The sequence below is a fragment of the Cavia porcellus genome, unplaced genomic scaffold (genome assembly GCF_034190915.1).
Source record: "Cavia porcellus strain 051 isolate PalLab524CR breed Dunkin Hartley unplaced genomic scaffold, mCavPor4.1 scaffold_16, whole genome shotgun sequence".
Taxonomy (NCBI): domain Eukaryota; kingdom Metazoa; phylum Chordata; class Mammalia; order Rodentia; family Caviidae; genus Cavia; species Cavia porcellus.
This window is the reverse complement of record NW_026947499.1, coordinates 35,306,512-35,316,999: the sequence shown is the minus strand read 5'-3', so window position 1 is coordinate 35,316,999 and position 10,488 is coordinate 35,306,512.

The following is a 10,488-nucleotide window of genomic DNA, read 5'->3' as shown; positions in this document are numbered from 1 at the left end:
ACAGGCCAGCTCCCAGGTGAAACAGGAAATGAAAATTGTAATAGATGACCAGTCAAGATTTGGATTCAAACTGCCCTGGCCCTCTGACGTTGAAATCGGAGATCTGTCCCACCTTGCCCACTTTCTGTGACTCAGAGGTGGGGGGCACCTCTAGACGAGGCAGATGAAAACTCCAGCAATGGGGAGATAAGTAATATTCCTACTCAAAGGGTGCTCTGTGGTTACTGGGATTCCCTGAATCAACAGGGAGCTTTATTCTCTATGTTCATCACATTTCTGGGTTCACAGAATACTCAGTGGAGAGTTGTAGCACAAAAGAACTGAAAAGTCCAATCCTCTTGTTTTACAGGCCAGGAGGTGAGGCATACACAAGGAAAGACTGACGGGCCATAGAGTGAGGTAGTGATAGGAATGATACTTCAATTCAGGTCTTCGTATTTCCAGGTCTATTCTTGTTCTATACGTTGTATATTAGGGACCACCAGGAAACAGATGGTACATTTAAATTGGATAATTTGAAGCAGCGTGTAGGGCAGCAACTGGATAGTGGAATATTTTGGTTTTAGTGATAGCAGGATCTTACTTCCTCTACTTTTGGAGGCAGAGATGTTGTGTGAAGGGTCATCTTACTGAAATTGGGACTTTGGGTCAAGGGATTCAGGTAAAAAGTTGTGGGAATAAAAACTCTTGTCTTCACTTTTTTCTTTCTCTGTGGTCTATTAGAGCTTCCCATAGACCAATATGAACTGGAAATCAGGGAAAGGGAGCCTTGATGTTGTCCAGATAGGATAATTTTAGGGCACAGCATGGAAAAGAATGAAGATTGTACCTGGAGGGGCAAATGAAAATATCCAATGTAACATGCAATCTTCTAATAGTTTATATTTAAATTATAGTTTATATTTCTTAAAACATTTACTCTGTGCCAAGCATGTCCATGATTTCCTTGCATCCTTCTTTGCACTGTTTTCTCCATTTGACTGATAAAAAACTGACAAGTGATACAAGTTGAGGGAAAGAGGTGTGAACAAGCTGATGTCTGCCTCTCCAAAGCCCTGTATTGTGTATAGTGGTTTCTTTGTATATATTTGTAGAATGAAAGAATAAATGAGGATTAAACATAGGGTTAGGTAGTAAATCTCACTGAAGAGCTTTCCTGTGCCAGTTCTCCATGGGATTTGTAGAGAGTCAGCTTCAGCAGACTAGAAGCCTGTTAGTGTCTTCCCTGCTGATTTGCAATAGGCTAGCTTCTTTAGGTTAAAAGAGCCGGTGTGGGAGTCTGGAAAAAAAATACCTTAGACATCTATTTGTCTCCCTAGTGGAGGATGGCTTTTGGAATTAAAAATCAATTTATTCTCTTTTGCTCTCAAGCTATCTTTATTCACTCCCGTATTTCTAATATTCCCACAATCTGGGGAGATGCCCAGGGTGCTATCTCTTGTCCTTGCTTAATTCCTACTCACTGTTCTCCCTACAAACTCAGTTCTGCTAATTGCATTGCTGGTGTTGCTAGTAGAGCACAACATTTTTCAGGAATGAACCAATTACCACTTTGGTGAAGAGAGTTTTACTGTATATTGATTCATGGACTGTAGCCAGTGATGTGCTGGATGGCCAGGAACTTGGAATATGGTTCCTGAAAAGTTGGTGACAAAGATATTTGGGGAAGAGGTAGGTGGATAAACCTCTCCATATGGAAAAAAAGATGTAAAGATATTTGTATCCCATATAAATGCTTACCAAAAGGTGACCTCAGCAGAAGAGGTCTTCAGTAACCAAGTAGGTAGAATGACCCATTCTGTAAATAGCAGTCAACCTCTTCATCCAGCTACTGTTATCATTGCCAGTGGGTTCATGAACAAAGTGGCCAAAGTGAAAGGGATGGAAATTATGCATGGGCTCAGCAACATGGACTTCCACTCACCAAAGCTGATCTGGCAAAAGCTACTGCTGAATGCGCAATATGCTGACAGCAGAAACCAACTGTGAGTTTCTGATATGGCACCATTTACCAGCGGATCAGCTTATACCTGTGGTAGGTTGATTATATTGGACCACTTACATTATGGAAAGGGCAGCACTTTATCGTTAGTGGCATCCACACTTGTTCTGGGTATGGACTTTTCTTCCTTACATATATACTGCTTCTGTCAAATTACCATTCATGGACTCACAGAATGCCTAATCCACTGTCATGTCATTCCCCACAGCATTGTCTCTGACTAAGGAACACATTTTATGTCCAAAGAAATGAGCCAGCGTGCTCATGCTCTTGGAATTCACTGGTTCTACCATCTTCTTTACCATTCAGAAGTAGCTGTATTAATAGGTGGAAAGGTCTTTTGAAGATGCAATTATAGCACCAGCTAGGAAACAATAGCTTGTAGGACAAGGTTCTTTAAAAAGCTGTATATGCTTTGAGTCTATGACCACTATATGGTACTGTGTCTCCCATATCCAGGATTCATGGGTCCAGGAATCAAGGGATGGAAGTGGGAATGTACCACTCATCATTACCCTTAGTGACCCACTAGCAAAATTTTTGCTTCCTATTCCCATGATTTTATCCTCTGCTGGCCTAAAAGTCTTAGTTCCAGAGAGGGGAAGGCTTATACCATGAAACACAGTAGTGATTCCATTGAACTGGAAGCTAAGACTTCCCTCGTGTTATTTTGGTCCACTCATGCCTCTGACTAAATAATCTACAAAGGGAGTTATGGTACTGGCAGGGGTGACTGACCCAACTGCCAAGGGGATATCGGACTATTACTCCACAATGGAGGAAGAATATACATGTAGCACAGGGGATTCCTTAGGGTGCCTCCTAGTATTACCATGTGCTGTTACTAAGATCTGTGGGAAACTGTAGCAACTCAACCCAGGGAGGACAATGAATGGCCAAGATCCTTCAGGAATGATAGAAAGACCAGCTGAGATGCTTGCTGAAGGCCAAGAGAAAAAAAAATGGATAGTAGAAGATGATAATTACAAATACCAGCTACAATCCACTGATAAGTTACAGAGATGAGTATTATAGCTGTAAAAGTTCTTTCTTAATATGCTACTTTTTTTTTGTTTTTATCAGTACCAGGGATCGAACTCACAACCGCACACTTGCAAGGCAGGCACTTATGCCGCTGAGCTAAATCCCCAGCCCCCTAATATGCTACTTTTGTAGTATAATGGATTGGTTCTTAAGTATTGTTAAGCCTATAATACTGAAGTTATGAAATGTTAGCAGTAAGCATTACCCAAAGAAAACTTGCCTTCTATTCTGGGGAGGGAATTAGTGTACTTCTATTTATACACAAGATGTACCATGTTAAGCATAATAATGAATTTGTGTTTGTATCTGAAGGCTAAGTATGGTTTAAGGAAATGTGCCTGACAAATTGACAAGGAGTGGATTGTGATAGTTAACTGTTGTTACCAGTTACCAGGTTATTTTTACTCAATTTGAGTAAAAAAAACCACCCAACTGATTGTATTAGAATAGTTCTGGGTATGGTGAATGGATTTACTGAAGACAGAAGACCTACCCATGATGCAAATGGCACCAACCAATAAGCTTGTAGCTTGAATGGAATAAAAAAGAAAAGAAGGACATCTCAGTTTTGTTTCTTCAGAGGAACTCCAGTCTTTGCCTTTGCCTTGATGTCTATCCACTGGCTCCCAGCACAGACTCTTCAGCCTTTTAATGTAGACTCTTCAGATTTCTACTGCAGACCGTTGAGCCTCCTGATATAGATTGCATAGAACTCTACAGTGAGCTCTAGGCTTTTGATATTTGACTGGGTCCTTTGGATCTCTAACACACCAACAGACCTTTTGTATTCATTCACATGTGATGCTGCAGGCAGCCATTGTAAGCCTACTTTGCAGGTTCATACATATTGATATATTAAATATCTTTCTGTACTGAGCACTGACTGATATAGGGTCCATCACCACTCTGTGATCTGTATCCACTGAACTTTATAATATGCTGGTACTTTTCTGAGACTATCTCCATTATGATGGCAAAGGCCATCACTTTTTTTGTTTTCATTACCAGGAAGAAGGGGGAGATTTTGGGCATGATGTCAGCCCTCCCTCCCTAGGACCTGAGTTGGCTCAGAGAACCTATTTCCTATATCACCCAAGACAGATGCTGGGGCCCATCAGCAGAGAACGGGTGTGGGCTGGGATGACTCACCTGCTCTGTCACCGCCTCCAGCTCAGCTTAAAGCCCTTGGAAATCAAAACATTTCCTTGGGAGAGGCACAGAAGGCTCTCCTGTAGGTAGCAGATTGGGTTATTGCAAGTCTGCAAATATCAGTTACTGTCCCGATGTTTCAAAGTCCATGCCAGTGAGGAGCCATCAGCTAGATAGTCATGGAAAACACCAGCAATTTTTGAAAACAGCCCTGATTTGGGCATTAGATGACCTAGATTTTCAGATGGGCTCTGCCTAGAACTCACTATGTTTTCATGAAATATGAAGAGCATTAATTCTTTTTTGGCAGGGGCATTTTCTTCTACTTGCTAAGGGCATGGAAGGTTAAGTGAACCTCAAAGGCTACCCTTATTCATGATGGTCTCTCAGTCTCTAAGTGAATACAAGTCAGGTGATAGAAGCTATATAGAGATGTTTGGGAGCATGGAAGAGAATCTAAGTCATCTGTACTATGAGAAATAAGCAAGGTTAGATTTAATTGAGAAATCGCACTGAGATTGGCTTAAAATTAGAATCCTCCAGGCAGATGTTGCATAACTGGAGAATATTGTGCGGTATGTTTTCAGTGGAATCTGATGTAGGTGAGGATAAAGAGAAGGAATTAGTCTAGCAGTAAAGGATGTTGGTAGACCATGCAAACTTCGAGGCTTATCCTGAACATGGGAGAGAAACATTGAACTATTTAAGAGCTTATTTTTTTTTGTCTTTTTCCTTTTTATCAGTACCAGGGATCGAACTCACGACTGCCTGCTTGCTTGACATGATTGGATTTATGTTGTAGAAAGGTCTCTGTAATAGCCATATGGCGGGTGAATTGGAAGAGTCAAAAATGAAGAGAGAAACTTAATCATACTATTTTGGGAGACTGAGGCAGGAAGATCATAAGTTTGATCCTAACCTGGATAATTTATTTAGCAAGATCTGTTTCAAAATAAAATTTAAAAAATTAAATGGCTGGGGATGTAGCTCAGTATTAAGGCCTTGGGTTTGATCTAACCTGGTACCAAATGCATGTACCAACTGCTCTCTGTAGTGTTTGAATTCAGAACTCTGAGGTTTCCAGATTGATAATGGCATCTATGCTGTCCTTCCTGTTATTCTTCCCAAGAGGAAGGATGAGATATCATGTTTCATTGTAAGATGTTGACAAGTAGGAACTAGAAAAATGGATTAAAGACCAAGTTTGGGACCTACTGTATGAGAGACCAGAAGGTAGTTTATGGGGCAGTCCCATATGATGACCAGGAAAAGTCTGAACACCTTGTGTTAAATTTAGATCAGCTCCTTAAAATGTAATCGAAAAGCCAGGAGTATATGCCTTCTAATTTTTTCACTGTTTGTATCCCAGACTAGGGTTACCCCTGCTGCCCTGCTTGCTATACTTTTTTGTAAAGCTATAATCTCATGATTTCTGGGCCTATAGACTTCAGAAATCAGTCAGCAAATAGATTCTTGGTACTCATGGTGTGCCTAGCCTAATAGAAACTGGGTGGGATATAGAAGCTCCCAGCTACATTCCCAAGGAGTGAGAAACTTATTTTCACATTTTAAGACAACAAATCCATGAGAACTAACTAAAGAACTAGAAAGATGAGTGCTCAAGGGGACAGTTAGGATTTTTAAAAAAATTTTACTTAAGGAGAAAAAGAAAAAAACAAAAAGGGTACAAGTTATACAGAATTTCAGAAAGAAGAAATCACTAGTTGATAGATTACATATTGTTATCTTAGAAATAGTTGTTCAAGTTACAAAACCAAAGCATATAAAGTGGACTTTCAAACAGTGAGACTGCAAACAGTTTTGTTCAATGATCCAACAAAACTCAGCAATATGGCCATCTATCTTACACACTCAAATATATATGCAGTTATATCCTTTAGAGCACTTTCCCTTCCCTTCTTTTGTACAATGACAATTACACATTTTGGGTTTTATTACTCCCACAGTTCTTATTACTTTTTTTTTGAAGAGAGTAAAACTAAATGTGACATAAGAGAACAGAGTCAGTCAAATCAAGAGGATGGACATAATAGATAATGTGAAAACAAAATACAAGGTGATCAACAATGGTTACCATAATGCCTCTTGTGATATTAAAAAGAATTGCCTATATCATCAGTTATAATAAAATTGAGCAAAACAGTAAAAAATAAAACCAAAACATTTGAGATATTACAGGACATTAAAAGAAGATAATAGTCAACCAGAATGGGCGTCATAATGAATCTTACTGTCTTCACAGTTGTTGCCTATACTTTCGAACTTGGTACTATCAAGCAAAACAGAATAGAGGAAAATCAGTCAAAGCAAGATGGTGAGGGCTATACAGGGTTTCAAATCAAGTTAATAGGAAATCAAAGTGGGTTACTATAATATATCCTGCTATTTTTAATTTATTTTTCCCTTAATTAAAAAGATGAAAATAAAAAAGTAAATAAAAAAAGGAGATTGAGATAAAAGAGGGCATAACAACAAAACAGCACAGGTCAAAGCATAACCATTTAAGCAAAATAGTGTTTCACCACAAGATATCCCGACATAAAAGTAGTTACCATAGTGTCTCTTTTCTTGAAATCTTTGAGTATAACTTCGTATACTGTAGCACCAAACATATCAAGACAATGTAAAACCATTCAAGAGAATGACAGTATTACAGGGTATTTAGAACCAACTATCAGAAAATGAACAATGGTTTCTGTATAATCTCCTTGTCTATAAAAGATTTTGCTTATATTATCACATATAATAAAATCCAATAAGATACAACCTGTTAAGACTGATGGAGACAGAAGAATAAAAGCTTGATGGGACTTCAAAACAAGATGATACTAAATCAGCACTAGCTATTATGATGTCTTGTTTTCTCCAAAATAGCTGTTCCTACCATTCAATCTTCTCTGCCTCATTTCTGTTGAGCTCTTTTTCTGTCATTTGTTGTCAGTTTGTCTTCTTCATTTTGCTTTCTGCTCCATTCATTGTGGCCTCTCTGCCACTGTTTCTGGAATCTTGGTATTTTCCTTTTTTAGAATATCCTGCAGTATTCTCTGTAGAGTTGAATTGGCAGTTGCAAATTCCCCTAGTTTCTCTTTATCCTGGAAGCACCTTGTTTTTCCATCAATTTCTAGGGACAGTTGTGCAGGATATATCAATCTTGGCTGGAGGTTATTATCTTTCAAATCTTGAATTATTTCCCCCCATGCTCTTCATGATTTGATGGTTTGTGCCGAGAAGTCTGCTGTAATTCCGATGGGTGTTCTTTGTAAGTGATCTGTTTCTTATCTCTGATGGCTTTTAATATTCTGTTCTTATATTGGATTTCTGGAATTTTGATTACTATATGCCTGGGTGTAGCTCTGTTTGGGTTGAAGGTGGCTGGGGTCCTGTATGCCTCATACATCTGAGAATCTTTACCTTTTGCTAAATTAGGGAAATTCTCTTGGATTATTTCTGTGAATAGTTTTTGTAGTCCATTTGTTTGTGTCCCTAGTTCTTCTTTTATCTTCTTAATTCTTAAGTTATAGATCCTCTTATCATCTTCTAGCCTTTGTATTATTGCTGTTTGTTTTCTTGTTATTTTAAAAAAGCTTTTCATTTCATGCTCCCACATTACAAATCTGCCCTCCAGTTCAGATAACCTATCCTTAGTTTCTTTCAAGCTGTTATGCCAGCTTTTGATAGAGTTTTTAGTTTCCTGGTAATCTCTTTGAACCTGCTTCACATATTCTATATTTTCTCTATTTTCTCCATCAAACAATTCTCCCCTTTTTTTCTGTTCTTCCATTCCACCATCTGTTTTTTTCTTGGGCGGTGCTTAGCATTTCTGTAACTACTCTACTTATATCTTGCTTTATTTTGTTAAATACTTCTCTTTTAAACTCATCTATGAGGCTCTGGAGATACTGCTCTATGTCTATTGGTGCTGTGACTGATATTGCATGTTTTCTTTCCTCACCTTTCCTGGATCAGTGTTCTCAGGATTGGGGACTGAGGACCCTTTCTTGTTGCTTCTCTTCCCATACTTTTTGTTCCTTCCATACAAGCGAGAGTAGGAGGCCCAGTTTTTTTTCTCTTTGTCTGTTACAGTTTGTTTGAATTGTGCCAGTTAGGTGTTCCCGCTCACTGCAGTGGACTAGGAAGATACAGACCTGGGCAGCCTCTGCTGGGCCTGCCCCTCCAGGTCAACCTACTGAATGCTTCACTGCTAGGGTGCACCTCCAGGCATTGGGACCTGGTTTGGGCTAGCCTACTGGGTCTTAGTCAGGCCAGGCACTCCCCACCAATCCTGCTTGAGAGGGGAATATGCAACTAAAGTCACTGCAGCGTCCTGTTCTGGCAAGTCTGCCAGGTCCCAGTATGTCCTTTGCTGAGGCCTCCTACTCTATGGAAGGGTCCCCGTTCCGCTCACTCACCGCAGGTTGATGCAGAGCTCCCTGCCAGTCCTGCTCTCAACTCTGTTCGCTGATTCCCACTCTCAGAGTTTTCGTGCGTCTCTTTCCCTGCTGTGCTGATTTGGATGCAGCAGCGGCAGCAGGAAATTCAAATCATGCTTCCAATGGCGTGGGATCCAGCTTCTGCACTGAGATTTTATCTGTTCCTGGTATAGCACCAGGATTGCGTTTCCAGTTGGTTTCTCTTAGCTTAGTTCATTCCTGAGTCCCCCCCCTTGCTTAGGACTCCTCGCACTGCCCCATTCCTAGATTCTAAGCAGGGTATCTCAGAGAGCCTCTGTAGCTGCTGCTATGTATCCGCCATGTTCTCCCGGAAGTCTTGAAAGTTAGGATTTGAGTTATAGGATGATACCTCTACCATAGAACCCAAGAAAAGAAGGCAGTTTAAGTTTCTTCTGTTACCCTCAAATTGGGGATCTTAGATAGACCCATTTAATCTTGGTGTGAGATTGGGGGCCAAGCAGACTGTATGTGGCCCCATATAGGACTATAACTGTACTATACAAATATTTGTGCTACTTTCTCTCTCTGCTTCTCTTCACTTGTCATATGTCCATTCATTCTTCAAGGCCCAGGATGCCTATCTTTTTAAGGATGTTTTTGCCTCCTATTGGTCAGAATTTTTGCTGTCTTCTCTGTTCCTCTTAGCTCTTTGTTTATAATGCTGCTATGACATTTATTTAATTTTGTCATGTATTTTTTGAGTGTTTACATTAGTTCCACTAGATTGTGAGTTGCTTGTTAGCAGTAAAAATCTGAATCATTTTCTAATTCCCAGAGTGGAACCCTGCTCAGAAAATGTTTGATAAATGAATGAACAGTAGTTTGATTTCATTCTCCCTGATATTTCAGTTATATAAAATAAACTCTGTACAAAGTAACTCTAAAAGTAGAAGGGAAAGGGCTTTGTTTTGTTGGATCAGTTTCTAGAAAGGAAGACAGAGTTAAAAGTTGTTTTAAGTAGGACTTGTGTTGACACACAAGAGAAGAATCTCTTTTTATTTTTACCTTCAGGACCAGAGGAGCAAGGTGGGTTATGAGAGGCAGAAAGGCTGTATCTGGTGGTATCAGGAGAGTTGGGATTAGTTCTGATCAATATCTTGTAATATTATACTTGCATTGTTAGGTTTATGGAATGTAAATGAGTAAGAAATATGTAACTTGTTTGGATGCACAAAACATTCTGTATTAGGTATTCTTATAGTTTTTCTCTGGCCTTCTGACTTTTTTCCCCTTCTCTGCCTCTGTCTCTGTCTCTCCTTCTCTCTCTCTCTCCTTTCTTTCTTCCTATTTTCAGTTAAAAACCAGAACCTTGTACATGCAAGGAAAGCTCTTTACCATTGTCTACACCATTGATTCCTCAGAATCCTCAGAAATTCTCGGAAATATGTGAAGAAAACTCTGAAATAATCAGTCTGTTAGCCTGAAAGAGTTTAGCCAGTCTCCATCTGAGCTCCCATTTAGGCCTAGGGACAAGATCCAAAATGAAAGACAGAGAGGAGCATTTTTTGCATTGAAGTCAGGCAATTTGGGGTAAATCACTTCAAATAAGCCTTGGTTTCTTCATCCATAAATGGACATAATCTCTACACCACCTTAATCCTGGAGCTACTGGGAGGATTAAATAAGACAATATAAGAGTGCCTTATGGATGGTCAAGATCTGTGGAAATGCAATGGATTTAGTTTTTTTTTTCTGTTTTTTTTTTTATTATTTTGAAGGCAGTAAAATACAACAGAACAAGATGGAACAAAGCTGATTTAGACAGTGTAGTGCAGTTGGTACAGAACTTCACAGCAGGTTACCAGGATAACAGTAATAGGT